Below are 12,826 nucleotides of genomic sequence, written 5' to 3'. Positions count from 1 at the left end.
GTCCTAATTTACATTGAATGTTATTTTAACAAAAAAAAAAATGCGATTTACCTAGGAAATATCTAACATTTTTTGGGATTGTATGGAAATTTTTTAAACTAGATAGACAAAGGATTCAAACAAAAATAATCAATTTTATCTATAATGTACCTTTTGATTCCGAAATTTCTGATTTAATTCAGATCATTCCCCGAAAGTGAGGCCAAAAAGTGAATTAGACTATAGAATAACCATTGTCCTCAAATACATGGGTCGGATATTGAAATTTTATTTTGCATAATTATCAATCCAATTCTCGAGGAAAGGATGTGATGTACAATTTACATGTGCGGGTGCGATCATACATCTTAGTTGAAGTCGGATATCACATTATTGCACATATTCCTTAGAATAAGGCCCATCAGGACCATACATTATAGGCAAAATTAATTATTCAAATGCTATCAATCATGAATATAATAGATAAGATGCAAAATTAATCAAATAAGGAAATCAAATATCCTAAAGATAATGTGCTTATTTATCTGTGAAGTAATATTACATTAACTCTAACGCTATATTATGGATCTACATCTTTTTAAAATAGACAATAATATATGCAAGATAATGAAGGATATGCAAATCGAATTGGGCAATAAATATTCCAAATATATAAGGATATTCAAGTTTGAATGAATCTCTGGTGGATTGCGGATCACGGATCACGACGAAACCCGACAGATAGTAGCTCGGCTCGGAAATGCTTCCGATTTGGCTCAACAATGTCGGCCGCGTTTGATCGCTGATGGTGTGGTGGTGCTCAGTTTGATGATCGGCAAGAAACCACAGGTCGACGGAAATCACCCGATGTTCAGCGAAGTGTAGGGACGATCGAGATAGGGAGATAATTGCAAGAATACGCCAAGAAGCCTGCAGGAAAAATAATAAAGGCCGAAACTTGCGTAACAGCTAGCACATCAAGATGTAATCTGGAGTTTAGAGGGGCTGGTCTTATTGGCAACGTGGGGAGCAATAGCCCAGTCTCAACCTGCAAAAGCAAACTCGCGAGCAAGAAGGCACCGATAAAAGAAATCCAGCAACGACAACTTCATGTAGAATGATGAAGCCACCCTCCCAGCAAGCGACCGAGAAGCAAATACGTTGAATTCCCCCAACGTGAACGGCCTTCCCTTGCTTTTTTCTCTCTGCAGTATATCTCTCGATTGTGCTCTCCGTATGTTTTCGGCCGTGTATGAATGAATGAATTGGCCAGCTTTGAACATGAATTCTATATGCATATTTACAATGGTAACCTAAGGGTTTGCGCTTTTCGGTTAATTATGAAATAGTCCCCCAACTTCAGATAATCGCAATTTGATTTGGAAACAAAATATTCTGCTCCATAAAGCGTCTTTCTTAATTAATGGGCATTTTTAATTAAAAGGCTTGTTTTTTGCGGGCTGAATCAAGCACAAATTAGGCCCTATGGCCTCTCTAATTTTCAGCACACACTCTGTCATAAGTTTGCTGAGATTTGCTCTTGATCGGGCCAGTCCAATTAAATGCAAATGGATGAATGTTAAATTAAACTATCCTATGTGAAAAATGATTTGAATATTTTTACTAGGGACTAAGGTTAGCCCTAATTTTTATGCAATAAAAAGTCAAAATTTAGGTGTGAACAAAAAGTCTTGTACTCAATTTACTTAAAAAGAAAGGAAAAGATTGCACGAGGACATTTTATTTGGCAATATAAAAGAATTTAACAAAGAGGAAGTAACTAGACGACTTGGTGATGTAACTAAATCATAAAATTTTCAATTCGCATAATAATTTTCGTTTTAGTTGTTAATCGGTGAAATCGAGGTATGTCATGAGAAATCATCTGCATGATTAGGGATGATCAATTCCTGGTTCCTAGTTTCCGGAATCAGACGTTTCTTTAGGATGTATTCATCTCGTGAAAAATGAATGATTTAAAAAACACTTCGCAGATATTGAACGCTTGAATCACCTTAAAAAATGAATAAACAAAAAAAATATTATGACGGTCCACGAAAATAGTTACACATAAATTGTTGTTGATGATGAAAATATTTTGCATTGGCTAATTAATTCAAGCGATTTAGGGATTTCTTTTAGAAAAAATATTATGTGAATAATTTAGGACGGCGCTATTTCTACTCAATGTATGACTAAATCCACCCAATTTTCACCAAAAGGAAAAATTGGCCTCCATCATTCAATTGTAATTTAAATTGATGGTCCCAAATTTATTTACTTTCCTTTTTTTTTTTTTGAGTTTTTCTCTATCTATATAGGATCTAGCTATCATAATGAAAAATTTCATATGTTTAGTTCTTTTTTATTGTGGATTTTTTTTTAAATTTATATCAAAGGCAATATGTTATTTTTTTTTATTGTGAGATATTACTTCCATAAGTATTTATTTTGTCAATTTCCAAGAAATGTATTTTTTTTACGTAGTCCAACAAATTTGCAGATAAATTGTTAAGTAGATGAAATTTAATAAAATCAAAACATTGTACAAATTAAGAATTTTTGTTGTTGAAAGTTTCCAGTGAAATATCATTATTTTGGATTGACAAAAACTAAAATCATCTATGAACCGCTTATGAGAAAATATCAAGATACCTGTGCATAATATTTTTAGTGTATTCCTATATATTCTTCTAACATTTTACATGCTATGTATAAAAGTATCTTATCAATATAATAAGGAAAAAAGATAAATTCTTTGTATATATATATATATATATTGTAGAGTAATGAAATTAATAAAACATTCACCACGATCTATTGAGACAAGAGGGACGAAAAATTGATAAGGTGTTATACGAAGAGTGTTTTTCAGTTTTCTACTATATCGGGGAATGTCTTTTTTGCTTAATATTAGCGATATAATTTTACAAGAAGCATGTAAAACGTTATAGGAATATCCGAGAATTCATTTTTTTTTAATACGCTAAAGAATAAAACATATGAAATACTTAATTATGGTAACTATCCTAAATAGGGGGGAAAAAAAAAAAAGGAAGGGCCGGGGGCCATTACTTTAAACTACAACAGAAAGATTGAGGGCAAATTTGTCTCTTTAATGTAAAAGGGAGTGAATTTAGTCATATAAGGAGTGAAAATAGAGCCGTCCATAATTTATTATCCGCCAAATAAATGGAACAATATATTTTATTCATTTTCCTATATGGAAATCGACCTTCCTTAATTAGTGGGTGCTCCTGAAAATGACGTCTGAAGTACGCCAAAACGAGAATAGACAACATATACTTTAAAATGAGAAACTTCGTATGGGACGGGCGGCTATGACGGTAAGGATAATTCTCAAGAGTCCATAAAGCGGAAGACCAATTCTTTTTTGTCTTTTTTTCTTAGTGTTAAGAAAAACCTATCAAAATGTGACATAAATTTGTTTCAAATTGATTACTTATCAAATTTCATTATTTTTCTTCTGACTTCAATTATATTTTCTTATTTTCTCTCCGACCTTGTTGTTAGCCTAAAATGGTATAGCCGAGCATAATCAGGTTGGCTGAATACTCAACCACTCGCTTCCCACTCAGGGTAACCTTGCAGGGGACATGCTATCAAACATAAAAGAGTACACTAAATCGGAGGTCAAAATTTCCCCTTGTGATGTTGGTTCACACTAGACTCGCCAAATAAGTGGATCAGATCGAGACTCATTTAACTAATTTTGACTCTTTCACATGCAATACAAATTTAGTTACAATTTCCCGCTAAAACAATTCCATATCTAACCCAATCTAGAAAAAATTCAACCCAAATGGACGTTAGAGCACGAAGTGAGAAAGTACGAGGTTAAATGAGGGCGAAAGAGTCGTAGGAGTGGATTGAACATAAGTAAGTTGTAAATGTATTTAACATATTATTTCAATTTTAACATTCTGTTGCCAACTCATATAGCTTATAAGAACAAGACTTCTACTGATAGAATATACCCTTTCCGACCAAACTCCCCATGTATATGGGTCTGATCCATATCCTCATATAACATTCCATGTTTTAAAGGAGTACGTAATTAATGATTGTGAGGGCGTGAAAGGGTCCCTTTCCTAGAATATTTCCTACATGTCGGACATGCATTTCATTGTAGTTTGTGAAAGCAACAAGCCTGTCCCCGGAAATATTCCAAGATGTTTAGTTAGATATTTAAGATGAATTGGGTGTGAATGGCGAATGGATGAAGTGGAATTTCAATTAGGTGATCTTGTGGTGATTTTTTTTTTCCAATCCCATGCTTAGATGCAGCAACTGAAAATACTTGACTAACTGTCAAAACGAGCTTGCAAGGCTAAATAGAGGTGGCAAAACCCAGCCCATTCCTACCGAAAACCGACCTGACCCCACCCGAGATGAGTAAGAAAAGTCAACACCGCATCAGAAATAACTTGAATCATGCAGCCATCCGATCCTAATCCCGTCCCGAGACTAAATCCTAAATAAACCGGTACCCGTCGTGGCTCGAACCAATGCAAACCTGAATTCTAAGTTATCCAAATCCAAGAACACAGGAACTCGAAGTTGTCTGAACACCTAATTAGCTTACTATAATCCAAATTCCACTTATTTAAGGATTCTTGCTTTATTTTTTTGTAAAAAAAAAAAAAAGAAATATTTACTTTAGTTGCAAAGAAGTGTAATGGAGTTAGCTGTTCTTCTAATGATGCTAACTATTTTAGTTACAGATTACTTTTTTGCCCCGAATATACAAATCCTGCAATTCCCACAAACATTTAATATGACGTAATCTGATCCGCCTTGACTTGAAATTGTAGTCATATCCCAAATTGAGAAAATCACTAAGTATCAATTCGATCGTAAATCATTTAATTTGGTCAATTTAATTCTAAATTTTTTGATAATTTGTTAATTGAGGTCCCCCTTGTACTCAAAGCATATAAGTTATTGCATGGACAAATGTTTGATACATCATCTTAAAGAGATAAGAGGGCCTAAATCTCCCAGTCCATTAAGATATCTAGTTAGATTGACTTTCATTTAAAAAAAATAAGCTAATGAGTTATAAAATAATTGCATTGCACCACAAAAAAAAGGCTTTCAATAGGACTCTTCTCTGACCAAAAAAAAAAAAAAGGACTCTTTCACCTCAAACCCTTAAGCATGTGACACAGGCCGGGTGTTCCGTGTCCTAGGTGGGCAAGTCCTCCCATACTCGGGTCTCCTTGTGGGTGGAGCTTGGGGTATCATCATGGGGAGTGAGCATTATAGAGGCCAAAAGACAACTGGGTCCTTGAGAGTGGTATCGGGACGGGTTTGTACTAGGAGTTCTAGGTTAGATAGAATATACCCTTGGGAGCTACGAAGGCGGGGTTAGCCTCCCGTGTAAAAATTGGTCGGGAGCTAATGTCGCTCTCCCGATGAGGCCATGGCAGGCCGAAATCGGTTGTAGTGCTTAATGTAGTCTACTATCGCTTGATACGAAGGATATCCGAGCTAAGTTGGGTGTGGTATGATCAAATACGGGAAAGCTGTTCGCCTAAGTATTCTATCGAACAACTATATGAGGGAAGGCTGGCTTGGCGTGGCTTGCCAAGCACCGCATGGGCTAATTCCGCGACCGAGATCTGTCGGCCCGTGACACATGCACCACAATAATCTCCTTCACACCTGTGAGTCTTTGTTAGGCTTGCTTTCCTTTAATTAAAGTACTTTTCCATGCCAATGTACTACAACTTGTCCCAATGAGTTGTGGGCCAATTAGATAAATAAACTGCTTCGCATAAATTTGATTCTTCAGTATAGTCTCTTTAACCAACACCGAACATGTGTCCTTCAACATTATAAGATGCATTGCAAGTTATTCGAGGATGTGAAATCTTAATCTCATACGATGCTCCCGTAGGTGCCTCAATAATTGACTTTTGAAAACTAGATTTTCATAAATGGATGAGCAGGCATGCACTCCAATGTCGCAATATCGTATAGAGAATCCCCACTCGTTAATTCAGGCTAGCATCTTCCTTGAAAGGGGTTAGAGAGCTTGGCAAAAGGCAAAGGGATTTAGTTTTCAACTCGAGGTGGAGATCCCAATCTAAGACGAAATTGGCATGAATTGATACATTTGTAGTCATTCTCTTATCCAATATGATCTTTCAAAGCCGACTTTACATCAAGATGCTTGTAATGACGATACGAATGATGCATATACTAGACAAGAAATGACATGACATGAATTGTCAATAGAACACGTCTTAACGCAAAACACAGCACCATCCCGTCTCACAAAGATCTACAAAAAGGGAAAGGATAATATCGGAAAAGCGGCTAAAGTACACTACAAGTGCTAAAACTTGTGTACGACGCTCACTTTAGTGCCAAAACTTTCAAAACAATCATTTAAGTGCCGACTTTTTTTAAAAACGATCACTTACGTGCCAACTCCGATTTGAGCCGACGTGGCTCGTAGGAAATCCGACATGACCTATTTTTTTATTAATATTTAAGTTGATGTGGCTTGCTGGAGTTGGCACTGAAGTAAGTATTTTTAAAAAAATTTGGCACTTAAACGATCGTTTTAAAAAAAATTTGACATTTAAATGATCGTTTTGAAAGTTTTGGTAGTCAAGTGGTCGTTTTTCAAAAAAATTAGCATTTAAGTGATTGTTTTGAAAGTTTTGGCACTAAAGTAAGTGTCGTACGCAAGTTTTAGCACTTGTAGTATACTTAAGTCCCAAAAAAAGGCATACCTCACTTTTTGATGCAAAAGAGCCAAATCATCCTCATTACAAACTCAAGCTATCGTCTCATGGCTTTCAGTTGGTTTCGAGCATTTTGGATGGACGTAAGAATTTACGATCTGAGGTTGGGCATTTTTCACGATTAAACGACATTTTCGTAAATAGGGATACGAAAAAATAATTGATGTGAAGGTACAAAGCGGTCTTCTCGGAAAGGCTCTTTTTGCTAGAATAGACATATGAGGGTGGTCAATTAGCCAAAGGCGACGTGCATTTTTGGCATTCTTCCAAAAAGGTGATGTTGATGGCCATGTGGATGCATCGTCAGCCCCGTCTCTTTTTGGGTACAAATTCGATTTGCTGACCTCCGAATGATCCGACGCGATTTTCATTGATGTCTCGTTGATTTCGGCCCTCGAATCTCGCAAAGCCTCGCTCCCACTTTTTTCTTACACCATCCGGGCATTGCCCTCATTGCGGAGACCATACCAAGATGTGGCCCACTCGATGTCACTTGGAATTTGAAATCATAGCCATAGTGATAACGACCAATTAAATTATACACGAAGGACACATCACAATCAAGGGAGAGTTCTTTGCGTTCTTCACTCGATTTTTATTATCTTATCTTTATGATCGGAGGGTCTGTACCATTCTTTCCCTGGATGTGTCGCTTTTAAGGCGGACCATCGTTTTGGACGCGACAAATTATGCGCAGATGTTATCTTATTCTAATTAACGAATAGAATGTTCGATCGCTCAAAATTTTTAGTAGAGGTAGCGAAATGGGTCTAAGGAACCCATATTTAATAGTATTGGTCATAAATGAATTGCCTTAAAATAAAATACAAATTTAATTGGGTCATTAACAAGTTAATGAGTTTCAAAAGAATTTTAAATGGGTCATAAATGGGTTATTTATCTAATACGCTTAAATCAGTCATAAACAAGTAATTTTTTTAATTTTTTTTAATTTTTCGATTTCTCATGATTTTTTTTTATTTTCTTTGTTTTTTACAATATCCAGCAATGGTCATCAATCGTCGGCCGGTTGTCGGTCGCGCGTCCCACCTGATCGTCGGTTGTTTGTGGTCGCTGGTCGGCAATCACCGCCTACTGCTTGCAACCCTCTCCCGATGTAGAAGAAAAAAAAGAAAAAAAAAGAAATTTTTTTAAAAAAAATCAGAATTTTTTTAAAATTTTATTAGAATATCGACAATGTTTTAGTTATACATATTTAAAAGAATTATAAGAAACAATTTTTTTCTAAACTAGATTTAATATTAAAGTTTTTAGCAATATTGATCGGGCCGAGTATGGGTCTCTAGATTTGTATTGCATGAAAATAGGTCAAAATAGGTTAAATGGGTCTATATGGGTGCACCATGCTTTCCTGGTCGAGGTAAAACACATCTAGGTGCTTTGGTTACCGAAGTCCATTGATTTCATTTAGGTTAGTTCCCTAGCAATGAAATCACTTCGGTTACACGAGTCGCTTAAGTCAGTAGATTCAATACATACGGAGCTGGGAAATATTGTCCAAAAGTCCTAAACCTATTATAGTTTTGTCAATTCAATAATAAATCTTTTAATTATGCCAAATGATCACGTTTTACCAATTTAGTTTATCCAATTAATTTTGGTCAAAAATCACCGGCACGGATGCCGAGTTGTCCTTTGTTGGAGTGTCGATGTTGATGTGGAGAATTTTTTATAGTATTTTAATATTTTTGAATACATTTAGGGTCGCGTTTTTTTCACTCTCTTTTTTACTAAAATACTCCCTAAATTAGCAATTTGAATATAATATTCTTTATGGGTCCATCCTTTTAGCACATCATAACCATTGACAATTATTAAATTCAAATGTGGGCTCAATTTTGTGTTTACTGTATTTTCTTTTTCTTTTTCTTCCCTATCTCTCTCTTCTCTCTTTGTGTGGTCGCCATCTTCTTCCTCACCGACTTCTACACCTACGTCATCCACCACGCCTCCACCTCGAAGGCTACATCGGTCTCGCCGTTGTCATGGCCCAACCCGAGAAAATAGGGTTAAAGGATTGCTAATATTGCATCTAGCAATATCACATAGAGGAGGGAGGATAGATGATTCTGAACAGTTTCGAAACTTAATGTGGAATTTAAACAAGTTCAAAACTTAGACTAAATAAGTTCAATATAAAGACGTGCATAAAACTAAATACAGTAAGAGAGTTTAAAGAAAGAGAGAATGCACACAAAGTTTATAGTCGTTCGGCTTTAACAAGTCTACGTCCACTCTCCCACGTTGACGGTCGATTGGCTAGATTTCACTAGATAAATCGTTGAAAGGTTACAAGAGATGTATCACTTGATTACTCTTACAAAGACCTCTCAAAGATAAACCGAATGGTTATCCGAAATAAGATTGTGAATCTGAATAACTCAAGCAACATGGAATTGTACGTTACGATCTCACTCGACTGGTTACCATGGATCTTCCTTTTATGCTCCTTTGCCTCCAAACTAGTCATTGGATAGGTTTTCAAATGATCGCACTTCAATCACCGATTGAACGCCATCAATCATGATTGAACAAAACTGTATCTAAGAAGATATAGTAGCCGTTGGAGTTGAGTCCGAACTCTTCAGATTCAGTAGCCTATACAACTAAATCCACAATTTCCATAAGTAGAGTTAATTCAAGTCTTTTAGCAAAATTTATTCCTGGAAGATAATATCCAATCGAATATATTCTCCTACTATGATTGGAAAATAATCTTGTAAATTAAATATTACAGACTTCCATAAATAACACAACAAGATCGAGAACCTACCAAACGTATGTCTTTAGAATATGTTAAAAAGATATTGCAGAATCCGAACATAATTTAGAAGCAGTTTTCAGAAGAAGAAACACTCTAGAACAGTGACTACGAGCTCCAATAAAGTCCTCGTCGACGTATTACATAAACCGTATTGAGACCAAGTCTTCAGAAGCAACAACATCCTCTGTAACAACCCCAGGACCTGCCCTATTATTTATTTATCTTAGATATCTAATATGCTAATTCAATTTCCAAGAGTCTCTTTCTCTTATAGAGTTACCTAAGGACCCTTAGGTGTTAGTTCCATTCACTTTTCAACTAACTAAATTTAATACTAGTGTAATTCTTTATTTTCTGCCAACCTTTGTTCTTAAACGTAGAGGATTTACTACCCCATCTACTTAGTAGACATAGCAGCTTCCAAGACTTTACAAACTTTCTTAATATTGCATATAGGGGGCAACCCAAACCTTTTGTACATCGCTTAATACTCCTCATATCAAACCTAGGTTTCCTATTCTATTTGACAACCTAAGATCTAGGAAAGCTATGCATGTCAAACATCCTAGTATACCCTCAGCATATCACCTCCCAACTTATCTTATACTCCAAAAATTGTTGGAGGCTATCCGATCATTCATACATCTCACTAGTCCGCTAGACCATCTACTCATTAGAGGATAAGATGACCCTATTTCTTCAGCAAGATCCATTTCAAGACGTTGCTCTACCTTGAGGTCCCGATGGGCCATGGATATTAAGGTTTCATAGTGGTCGTCTCATCCTGCCCTTTCACATTTGTTCATGCCACAAAATGAACTCAATGGGTGTTTGGTGTGCCAGTTCTACATCAATCCATACGGTTGCAGTGATACGGACGTATGTGATGCCAAATTCTACATCAATTATAGTTTGGAGGAGGTGAGTCATACAAGCGGGATACCCAAATAGTGGATCTCGTGGAAACTCTATTCTCTTCCCCGAAAAATGTTGGGATGAGCAAATAGTCCAATAAATGAAATTTTTAGGCCTAAGATAAGAATTTCATAATAGTACTCAACTCAGCAGTGTAAAAACATTTGACACGAAGCTCTCTTGTGATCGGTTTCAAGAATGCCAAGCATCATCAATCGAATCATTTTCGTGTAAATCAAAGATGCAATAAAACATATACTTTTCCAAATCAAATATTTTCCATGTAAGGAAAACATAGAACCATGCATTTACTTTTCTTTTCACTTTTCGGGCATCCTTGTTCTTGAGGTTATATCGAGACTTCTAGTACCAGGCAACGTCAACACTTTACGTAACCGACAGCACATGAGTTCAATCACTTGATAATGATAAACAATGTCTCCACCATCGCCTCAAATAAACTTTTGGCGGATGACGACACTTGCTTTTCCATTGTTGTGAGCAACGGCCACTTGATAAATACGTCATTTACCCCCCGAGCCCCTACCCCGTGGCTTCTGGAGCTAACACAGGCGCCTAGATGTCTTTTAATGCCAATCCACAATCTAGCACACGCATGCGCCGGTTATTATCTTTTCATGTTATCCAACGTGCAAAACGTCGGAACGAAGGCAAGACGGCCGTTTAATCGAATTGTTTCTTCCGGCGGGGCTCGAAACCAAGTCAAACATTGGAACCATCCAAGATTGGGCCGATCAGCTCCGGTTTGCGTCCAGCCAAACTAAGCCAACCAGGTTCTATTCGGGCCGATAGGGACCGATTCCAGACTGGACCAGGTTTGGGATTGGGCCTTTGCCGGTCTGGTTGGCCTTGGTAACTCACAATCTGTCCCCGATTGTTCCGCGCTCGATGTTGTCAAACTCTTTTCCATGCAATTTTAACTAAAAACTTGTTGTTAATGCCATAAAGGGCATAAATGCATGCAATCATACGAAAATGCAACATCAAATCAAGTAATAAACGAATATTACCATATTAAATCTAGAAATCCCATTTACCATTTTTTTCAATTACTATTTTAATAAAACTAAATAATAACAATGGAATGGCGACGGAACGACGATGATGAGGGGCGATAGCATGCGTGGCGGAGGATGAGGCGTCGGGCATGCGGCTTGAGGCGATGAAACGGTGAGGTGGCGTGGCGGTGCGGGCATGAGGAGTGATGATGCGATAAGGCGACAAGATGATGAAATTTGAAGTGACAAGAGAAGAGGAGAGAAGAGAGGGAGGTGGTCAGCTAAGAGGGAGCAAGAAGAGAGAAAGTATTGGTTAGTCTTTTTCAAGAGGGCGACCATCCTATTTATAGTGGGGCAATCCCATAATCTTACTCTAGAAATTTCTCAAGGATATAATAATGAGATTTTTCCCTAAAATTAAATATCTTGATGAAGAAGTTTCTTGAATTCAAGACCTTATTTATTTATAGCAACTTATGATTCTACTAAGAGGCCACCTAGCAAGCCTAATCACATAGCCTTGTCTTCTAGCTACTTATCATTTTTCTATTGGTCCACGTGTCATCTTGGTCCTAGGATAGGTTCTTGGCAATTTCCCATTGGTCTAAATGTTCAAGAAGCTTTAATCATCTTAATTGCATTCTTAATAAACTAGTTTAGTAATTAGATCAATATCAAAATATTCAGAAGGAAGGTTTTCTCAACAATCTCCCTCTTTTTGATGATGACAAAACTTCCTCAATATGAATAGATTTTTAACAAGATATAAGCATAGAAAAAATTTCACGAAAGTGTAAGCTTTTATGTCATGTGAATCTTTTTATTTATGTGTTCATTCCTGCAGTAAAAATTTTATTTACTTTAAACAGATTCTTTTCAAATAAGGATAGTTTTGTCAAAATCAAAATATTCAGAAGGAAGGTTTTCTCAACAATCTCTCTCTTTTTGATTAAGACAAAACTTCCTCAATATGAATAGATTTTTAATAAGATATAAGCACATAAAAGATTTCACGAAAGTGTAAACTTTTATGTCATGTAAATCTTTTCGAAAAGATGTGCATATGAAAATATATCAGTTCAATATATGCACTTTCAACTGGAAAAATATCACCAAGTGTTTTCATATAAACCCTCGTGTAAAAAATTCTTTATGTAGGATACTTCATCTCAACGCATATTCTCCACATTGTGACCCTGTAATTTCTGGATTAATCTATAGAGGCTTCTCCCCCTTTTTGTCATCAGCAATAGGGATAAATAAGCAAAATAGTACACAAATTAGATATTATTTAGCAGAACTATCAACCCATAAAAAGGACGTGATAGTATGAGTCAAAACAGTCCATA

This window comes from Rhodamnia argentea, chromosome 10 (genome assembly GCF_020921035.1).
Source record: "Rhodamnia argentea isolate NSW1041297 chromosome 10, ASM2092103v1, whole genome shotgun sequence".
NCBI classification, from domain to species: Eukaryota; Viridiplantae; Streptophyta; class Magnoliopsida; order Myrtales; family Myrtaceae; genus Rhodamnia; species Rhodamnia argentea.
This window is presented reverse-complemented; position numbering follows the sequence as displayed.